At 45.5% G+C, this 9,355-nt stretch overlaps 2 long non-coding RNA genes across 8 annotated transcripts; both read left to right on the forward strand.

Annotated features, from left to right (window-relative positions):
- Positions 1-518: 518 nt before the first annotated feature.
- Positions 519-885, forward strand: LOC119309068. Its single transcript, XR_005150364.1, has 2 exons — positions 519-741; positions 822-885. It is a non-coding gene; the product is annotated as an uncharacterized LOC119309068 (long non-coding RNA).
- A 714-nt stretch (positions 886-1,599) lies between these two features.
- Positions 1,600-8,198, forward strand: LOC119283068. 7 transcript variants are annotated; one of them, XR_005139029.1, is made up of 5 exons: positions 1,600-1,811; positions 2,814-3,055; positions 6,183-6,368; positions 7,095-7,513; positions 7,607-8,198. It is a non-coding gene; the product is annotated as an uncharacterized LOC119283068 (long non-coding RNA). The 7 variants fall into 7 exon arrangements; XR_005139028.1 differs by lacking the exons at positions 1,600-1,811; positions 2,814-3,055 and adding an exon at positions 5,411-6,090 and having other exon boundaries at positions 7,095-7,207; positions 7,299-7,513; XR_005139027.1 differs by lacking the exons at positions 1,600-1,811; positions 2,814-3,055 and adding an exon at positions 5,412-6,090 and having other exon boundaries at positions 7,607-7,669; positions 7,769-8,198.
- The last annotated feature ends 1,157 nt before the right edge of the window (positions 8,199-9,355 follow it).

Raw genomic sequence — 9,355 nt, forward strand, 5'->3', positions numbered from 1 at the left:
GTACTCCTGATTCTAATGTTTCGTTCCTCACGCCTGAATTCAGGAAAATCAGCCAAGATACGCAACAAACATATCAGCCGCAGCTAGCTGCTATGCGCACATGTGCAAAAACAAACTTATTAATCCTTTGCCGCAGACAATACTGAAGCACTAACACAAACAAGATCCTTCTGAAGATAGTCTCTGAATGCAAATGATCATGACTTATGAATTTGGAGCCATGGCCCATGTGTAGGCAAGGGCAATGATCCCTTTTACTACTTGAGCGGTCCAACAGAGGTATTTCTATTTTTCTATCCTCAGAAGAAAAAAGCAGTGAAAAGAAGATAGAGCTCGTTTAGTTTGTTTCTACAAATCTTCGACAACACGTTTATAAGAATATCACCAGCCTAAATGCTTGTTACTTACAATATTTTTAATTCAATTGACCTCTTGAATGCAGATTATTGAAGGTTGTTTCTGAAGTTGTGATTGACTGGAACCATTGCTTGGATTAAGTGGGAGTGAAGATGTTCTTTCTGTCTATATCTGGTTCTATTATTGGCAAATTTGTGCCTTCGAGATTGCTGCGAGTGTTTGTGTTCCCGAGCTGAAAATTTAGATTATTACCATGTTTGGTCTCCTGAATATAAATCATGATTCTTTGCATCTCAATTGCAGACCAGCAGACCTTTCCGTCCTCATATTCCCCGGATTCGTTTTCTGCGATCGAGCGCCCGAGCGGTTGCATCTCGACGGCAGGTGCGCGCTCCATTTCAGTAGTTATACTTCAGTCCAGAAGTTTCTCTGGGCTCTCTAACTTTTTTGAGTGGTTTTTCCAGTTCCCTTTACAACCGAGTTAGCTTTATACTATGAGCAGTGAGCAAGTCATGTATAAAGCAAAAACAAAGTATTAGTCTGCTATCAAATGGTACATTTATTTGAACTCTAAGGGCAGGTTCAGGGTCTCATGAAGAGGGCATGTGTTTGTATTAGGTGAGATCTGAACTGATTCTGACCAATGTGAAATTAATTTTGTTGTTGATGGATCTGCAATTATTTTTATGTGCACAGAAGTGCCGTAGTTGAGAAGCCTGAGAAGAATATATCACTTAGGTACAGATTCGAGCTAGGGTTTTTCATCTTCTCCTTCCAATCCATTTATCATGCGATAATTTGCCCATAAAATACATACATGATGGTCGTCGTTGGACAGACTATATTTGTTTACTTCTACCCATAAATTTAAAGTCCTGAACATGTATATTACACATCTCTTGCAGGATATATTAATATTAAACTATGTGTGCGTTCCACTGCATTCATCTATTTAATGCATGATATTTCTAAGCTTGGTTCAGGCTGCGCCGCATCTATCTATATAATGCACAATATTTCTATGCTTGGTTCAGGTTGTTTCAAACAACCATTGGCAATCTGTCCCTATGCCATTCCTCTTATATATACATAAGAACTGTCTACACAGATCAGAGTGTGTATGAGGGTCGTTTCCATTTGTGTTCTGTTCCCTTTATTGTTTTATCGATGTAAAACCCTTGACGAATTATCCATTCCTTTTTCGCAGATCGGAAGATTTTGCAGTTGACAAGCTTACAGGTTTGAGCACCCCGAACAACGGGGTGGGCCCTTTGACCTGTGGGTTTTGCTGGTACCAAAAAAAGGAGGTTCCTTTTAACCTGCAGGAGCTCTGCCAATGGCAGCGTGCTTTCCTTGACAATGACGTGGTACTGCACGTACGCAAGATGCAGCGAGTGAAATCGGCGCAAGAGGGCATCTTGCAAGCAGCACCAAATCCTATATTATGGGACCGAGTGAGTATCTCAAAGAAGAAATAATTTTTTTGATGTAGGAATATCTGTAGGCTGATTATGCTTTGATGTATAGATCGCAGTAGCACTTAGGTAAAATATAAGTTCTTAGCCAGTTCAATAGTACTTTTGTTGAACAATGCTCAATTGACATTACGCTAAAACCTCGAGAATACCTGAGGGGACAAGGCAAGTGTTGTTTGTAATGACTTGTGTTATGATATTGCAAAATAGATTAGATGGAAAAGTACATAGCATTGCCATGGAATATTTAATACTTTTAGATCTGCGTGTTCATATGATGGCATCCACAAAATCCTTTCTACCATGTGGGTGTGTTTGTGTTAGAATTGTTTCACACAAATAGTCAAATTATTTTCTATGTGTATGCTTCTCCTTTTATCAACTTATGAGAAATTATATTAATGGGGCATGCTTTATTTGCAAGATATAGATGTCTTAACTTGATAAAAGGACTTTATATCGAATGTGTTTGTGCGACTGAAGATGAGGCATGCTTTATTTGAAAAATTATATTGAGTGTGTTTGTGCGACTGGAGATGGAGGATGGCTTGTGCTCTCGCTTGTGCGGTTACCACGGTGCTCCGGCCATTATGAAGAGGTGTTGTGTGCAACTACGTTTATCTTGTACCAAATTACTATGCCATTGAGTTCAAAATTGTAGACACGGTAGCTTCAAAGCATGATGCGAAATTACTTGGTGCAGTGTGATACAGACAAATGTCATGGCGCATTGGTGCTTTGCTTTGAAATCCAGGAAATTAGTTGGGATTGAAGAATTAGCTCTTGTTATTCATTAATCGTTACCATTTTAAGATTCCTCATTTGTGAAAACTGAAGTCCCCATTCCTTTTGGTCATTTAAGAAAGCATATGAAAGTGACACGACACACTGTCCCACATATATCTTAACTCTTCTAAAATCATGTTTCACTGCTTGGTTTGTGCTACAAATAATGTCGGTACATTGAACTTACTAAATCAGGTCAAATGTGGCTCGGTGATAGAATTAAGCATGAAGGAGGAAGATACCAGCCGCAGCCCCAGCAATAAAGACTGCGGCAACGGCGACGGCAGTGTGTCCCAGCGAGTGTGAGCAATGGCAGCATCATCTCTGACTCCGAGTACCTGACCAAGACGCTGCCCAGGTCACATGTCAAGGACTTCCTCTTGGACGATGCCGCCTCCTTGGCTGTTGTTGTCGTCTCCTCAAATAAGTTGTATCAGGTTAGTTCCATTGCACTGCAAATACTACCACTTCTTTTTTCTAGAAAAGGAGGATGACCCTCGGCCTCTGCATCTGGGAGATGCATGCGGCCACTTTATTGATTATTCTCGTTGACCTTACAAAGTATTACAACAATATGCATGAATCCGCCATCTTGGCAACATATGCCACTACTCCTATCCATATGATGAAGGGATGCTAGCTGGGCCAAATACCCAGACCACTCATCTAAACCTACCATCAAAAGTCGGAAGCCCCAGCCGAGCCACATACCGGGTCTGTGGCACAAACCGGTCTGACGCACTCACATGTGTCGTCGCCGCCATCTTCCACAGGTCCGTCTTCAGAGCAGATATTGAGCCTTCTACCTTGTTAGGCCACTCTGCCATCGACGCCACCATGACGCCAGACAGCCACCTCCTCCTGCGCGAGTCCATCTACACGCATCAGGTGCCGAGTCTCCGCTGCGCCACGCCGCCGAGATCCGCCGTCTTCGACGCGGAGGAGGAAACACCGCTCCACCTCTGAGCGCATCGTCGGCCACCTGCCGCGATGTCGTGCAAGTCCAGCTCTGGGAAAGCACGCAGGGAATCACGATCTTCAAGACGACGCCCTCAGGAGGGGAAGCGATGCCATGCCATCGTCTGGTCCTGCACCGCAGGTCCTGGGCTTTCACCCGAAGAAAGTGACCCGAGAGCGGAGGAGGTCGGAGAACTCCACAACGGCCCCCAGGAGGAGAGCGACATCCGCAGACACCGCGCCGTCGGCTTTCGCCCGGAGCAACCCTACCTCCGCACCCTCACGCTGCCGGACGAGGATGGGGGAACCCTAGCGCCGCCAGCATGCAAACCCACTGGCCCAAGCACCTCATGCGCGGCGGCGGCGCCATCACCACGCACGACCACCAACCTCACCGCCGGCCGAAGCCAACGGGCCAGATCGGCCGAGCCCGCCACGGCCAGATCTGAAACCTTGGGACGCCGTCGCATCGAGGCAGCCACGAGCAGCCGGCGGCCCATCACCTGCGAGAGGTCGAGGACGCCGCGCCGAGCAGCCGCCACGCTGGCCGGAGACGCTGAGGACGAGACTCCCACAACCACGGGCTCACACCGGCGACCTAGGCCGCCGAGCGAGCGGAGATCCCCGCCGCCACCGTCCTCTGACGCGGGCTTCGCCCGGCAGACTCATCCGGCGGTGGCGGGAGGGGGGGCGTGATGTAGAGGGGGCGGCGGCGGCGTTCCTAGGGTTCCCCCGAGCCGCCCTAGGGACAACGCGGGGGCGAGGCGTCTTTTTCTCTAACCAGTAAGTCGTATCAGGTTAGTTCCATTGTACGCCAGTGTCATCTGGCACGCGAAGTCAATTTCTTGCATCGCCCATTGTTGTTCATCTGCTACTCTAACCAGTAACCATCCCTTGCTCCCAATAATCAGAGTGAGTATAGATCGTCTAGACTACTTTTTCTGGGCTACTAAAATATACGAAGAGACATCAAGGTCAGAAATCAATTAGGGAGGCACTAACATTATGCCTTGATTCAGATGTTGTAAAAAATGCCTTGATTCAGATGGTTCCGTCAATTTTTTGCATTTATTATGGATAATTTGTATTAGTTTCCTTTTGGAGTAAAAAATGGGTTGAAATTGATATAATACAATTTTGGTTAAACTTCATTGTAGTTTTATCAACAGTTATGAGAGTTTGCTACCTCATGTTTTTTTATTTAAAATGAAGATGTCGGTATTATATGCATTGTCGACTTTGTTGGACATTTAATAAAGAAAATTTATATTAAACATGTACATCTAATGTGGTTGATGTCTGCAAACTAGAATTAAGAACCCTTTGGTTACTGATCAATATCTACATCTTTGTTGTGCCGTGGCAACGCACGGGCATTCACCTAGGATAGCAAGAAATCTATTCTTTTGTTCTGCTACAATCGAGGAACCAGCTTTAAAATTCGTAACCTGTAATCAAATTACATATGTGTTCCTATTAAAAAGAGAGAGCAATGCATGCCAGCATGTGTGTCTCGGCGTGGCGTGCCGCAGCGGATCACAATATCCTTCTAGGTACGTATGTGCTGTGTGCCTATGTGTATAAGCTGCACAAGCATCTCTATACCGCTCGTCGCTTATGTCTCTGTTTTCTTCTACTGTAATGTCGTCGGTAATTGGTTGCTCTATTTCTTTCCTCTCTCTAGGGCACTTCTCTTTGGGTTCCATGCTTCAATCAAATTTAGATACATTATAATCGAGCCTAAACCAAGCTCTCTCACGCCCCCAATGATTTTGGCCGTCGGATTTTGCTTTTGAATCGTTTCTGGCCGTCAGATGGTGGTTTCCGCGCGTGCTTACCGCGACCTGGGCTGCGTGTCCTAAAGAGCCGCTACTCTCAGGACTTTTTCTAAGGCTTGTGGTTGTTTGGGCTTGGTCGGCCTGGTATTGAAGCCCATTTGTCTAACCGAGCGATCTGTCGCTGACTCGTCGATCCAGTCCAGCCGAGGCGCGGTTGGGGATCAAGCTTGCGAGGGGATCCAGCGTGGGATGGAGGCGAGGCGCTCGAGCGACAGTGATGGTGGCGATGGGGTAAGATCTGCGGCATGTCTTCGGCGGTCTTGCTCCTCTTTCCCTTTCCCTGCGCCAAGCGATGGCAAAGAGGAGGAGGCTGCTTCGCCGATGGCGTATGGTGGCTGTGCCGGTGGTGTGCGTGGATTGAGGCCATGAGCGACGGCTCTGTAACCTAACGCCTCCCTCCGTGTCTCATCGATCGGCACACCATAGGCCTCCCCTCCCCTCTCCCTTCCGCTGGCGCACGAGCACAACAGCAGGCACCTCCGGATCTCCCTTCCCTCCGCCAGACGGCAGGTGCCCACAATCCAAATTTTCTGATAGCTGAAATAGGCGGCCATGGGAGCCAACGCTCGAACTTGGGGAGCCAGATGCGATCAGAGGCGCATATAGAGATGATGATGATGATAACCACCAGGGGCAGTTGATTGTTTTGGTTTTCCCAGGTCCAATTGATTGTTTTGGTCAGTTTCGATTCTTTCTGTTGATGCCTTTACCCATTGGGACCATGTGAAATGACTCTCGCCGGTGGTGATTTGTTGAATTGATTTTGTAGGGCCTGCTGATGATGACGTTTTTGGGCCGACATGAACCTGATGTTCTTGATGTGGATGATGTAGCAGGCAATGGCCACACCGGCCAAGGGTCAACAACATGAGCAAGTGAACCAGACGCTACTATTGGGGATGGCTGAGACACTACAAGACATATTTTATCATATTATAGGCTAATCTTCGCTGTTGTAAGTACCACACGCCACATATGACATCTCATATTGCGCCTACACAGGCAATTATAACATGCGTTCCAAACAGCATATGTGTGAAGAACAGAAACAATAGTGGATATGGGACTGCTCTGTGTCCAAAGCACTGTCCATTTTTCGGAAAATGAGTCCCTCAAGAATCCTCTGAATATAATCTCTTTCTGTATTGATTCCTTTTTTACTGCTGTCATAAAATAAAATGTGTAGCTACAGTTGCTTGATTACAACTCATGTTTCAGCTATGGACTTATGGTTTATGCATCTTGCACATGTTCTCAACTTCTAACGATGTAAAAAATGATCATCATAACCAAATTTCTCATCTATGATAGTTAAGTTAAGCTATAGTCGTGTGAGGTTCTCCACCTAATATTCTTAGCACTGAATTTGTAGGCCAGCAGTCATATACCCTAGAAAGATAAACACCTAAGTTTACTCATGGTGCATTATAGCAATTTTTACGTAGTACAATAGGTGTATGTTTGCATATGTTCTATCTCAAACCAATTTGTAGTATGTTTCCTATTATTACATCTCTTTCCTGCTATTACATCTCTGATTAGTGTACTTTCTTAAATAATTTATCTGCTAATATTTATCCCTTTTTTTAGCAGACATGTGTCTTCGTGGTCATCTGTACATATGCTAATGGCAGCTTTAGTATTGCAAATCAACCTTCATATTTGTATCTTTTATTTGCAGTGCACAGTTTGTGATTTAATCATTCACCCAACTGGTAGGATCTGAGTCTGGAGGACTCCATACCATGGCATTTAATCTTCTTACATGTTGGAATTTCCTTGCAACAACTGATGGTAACGATTGTCTGGCTAAATTGGTCGTACTCACATGAACAATTAGTCGCACCTTTTCCCTTCAGCTCGCTTCTAAAATTGACGTCTGCAGATGATACCCAAATTTTGCAGGCTGATAAAAAGAAGTTACAGTTTAATCGAAGGGAGAATGAAAATTTCAATATTGGCATCCTTATATAAGGCCTTCTATGTCTTTTTTCTAAGGCCACAAACAAGAAAACATGCAGTCGTCTTATGGCCGTGGGCTGGAGGGCGGCGTGCAAGGACAACCAAGAAGATCACATCCACCTACTTTTGGCTGTTTGTGTGAGTAGATAGCTTCACCTTGGCTTGTTGTGAGTATTGCAACGTTGGTTATCAGTTATCATTCTCCCCTTCTTTGTTAAATTCATGGTGCAGGTCACTCTTCTTTGGTGAATCATTCCAATCATTTCGTTGAGGCTCTGCATCCCATCTGAATGGGTACATTACCCATCCAAAATCAGAACCTGTTGCTCACTCTACGATCTAATATTATAACATTTTGTTCACTTCATGATTTGATGGTACAACATTTTGCAGATACCAACAAAAGCAGTGTTTAGTCCATCGCTGAATTGTATTGCCCTTTGCTTCTGGGTATAGAACTAGATATCACATGGACCTCTCCCTGGAAGCAAGCAAACATTTTTGACTCGTGAGGTCAATGGAGCCAAGCTTACAAGTTAATGTAGGAAAGTTAATAGGAACTATACAAATGAAGTCAGAGTTTAGTTAAAACTTCATAAACATTTCTCGTAGCTAATGTATTTTGTCTTATGTACTATATCTTGTCGTGTTTTTATGTAATTGGGCTCTTTTGTTGTGAAAAAAAATAGATGTGTTTTCTCTCTTCTCCTTTCAGTCCATCAAACTAATCCATGATATATATGTAGTTCTCTCATGGATGAGCGACCACCTAAAGGTGTTGTATAGTTCTTCCATTCTTCAGTGAAACATTACATTGACTTTCTATGGCCTTGTAGTTAATTTCTGTGATTGAGATAGTTACTACCAAAGGTGTTATTCTTTTGGTCAGGTTGCAGATTTGGCTATTTATTTTTGTTATTTTATAATTTGTATTTGGTGTTTGCAAATAGTTGACGTGTTCCATTTTTTCAAGAAACACAAGATGTGGATTTTTGACCTCTTTGATTACTGTCCAACAAATGTGTTAGTACATGGAAATTTAACATTATTTTTCATGAGTCCATGCATTTGTGGAAGTTCCTATCATCTTATCAAAAAAATAAACGGGCGCTGCAACGTGCGCCATCAATGTTCTAGTCAAATTGACAGCATTACAGGATTGCGTGCCGATTTTTTGTTTTTCTTTCACAGTAGTAATTAGGGGATTGTGATACAGTCTTGCCCAATCTCAGAACTAAGACTCCCAGTCGATACTATATCCATGAGATCTACCATTAAGATCCATGCAAAAAAAACAGTTTTTTCTCTCTCTCCTGTATGTTAGGTTACTTAACTAATACTTGGTTAAATTTCAGTGGACTGAGACCTAGACATACTCATTGTGATAAGTTAGGATTGGCTCCTAAAAGTTGTTGCTCGCCTCTGCCCATCTTCGCCCTCCTCGCTGCCGCCCACGCGGGCCGCCGCGCGAAGCCTGGTTAGGCTGGATGGCGGCGGGGCTTTCTCCTCCCCGTCTGTCTCTAGCGGCGCAGGGTGCGGCGGGTCCAACGGGGGTGCGGCGCTGTGTGCAGGGCGTGGCAGCTGGGTTGTAGGTTGTGATGCTGGTAGCATGGGCACTCGTCGGTGCCGCAGTGGTTGTGCGATGGAGGCGGGGCTTCGTCCTTCGGGCGAATCGTGCAGGGTAGTCCCGGTCCGATCTGGCACCGGCGGCCCGTCCGACGGCGAGGGCCGAGGCTAGCAGGGGCCGTGGGCGGCCGACATTGCCGTGGATCCATGGGCAGTGCTGGTGGCGTGGCTAAGGCAGGGGGTGCGTGCGTGTCCTGGAGTCCGGTCGGGCCTTCCTCCCCGACTTCTGGACGACGGCGTGCGGCGCTGGTGGGCTTCTCTTGGGGCATCCTTGGTGGTGGATCTACCCTCCTATTCGGCAGACATGCGGTTGTTGTGGCCTCTCACCAGTCTGCACCAGTAGACGTGGTGGGG

This window comes from Triticum dicoccoides, chromosome 1A (genome assembly GCF_002162155.2).
Source record: "Triticum dicoccoides isolate Atlit2015 ecotype Zavitan chromosome 1A, WEW_v2.0, whole genome shotgun sequence".
Lineage (NCBI taxonomy): Eukaryota > Viridiplantae > Streptophyta > Magnoliopsida > Poales > Poaceae > Triticum > Triticum dicoccoides.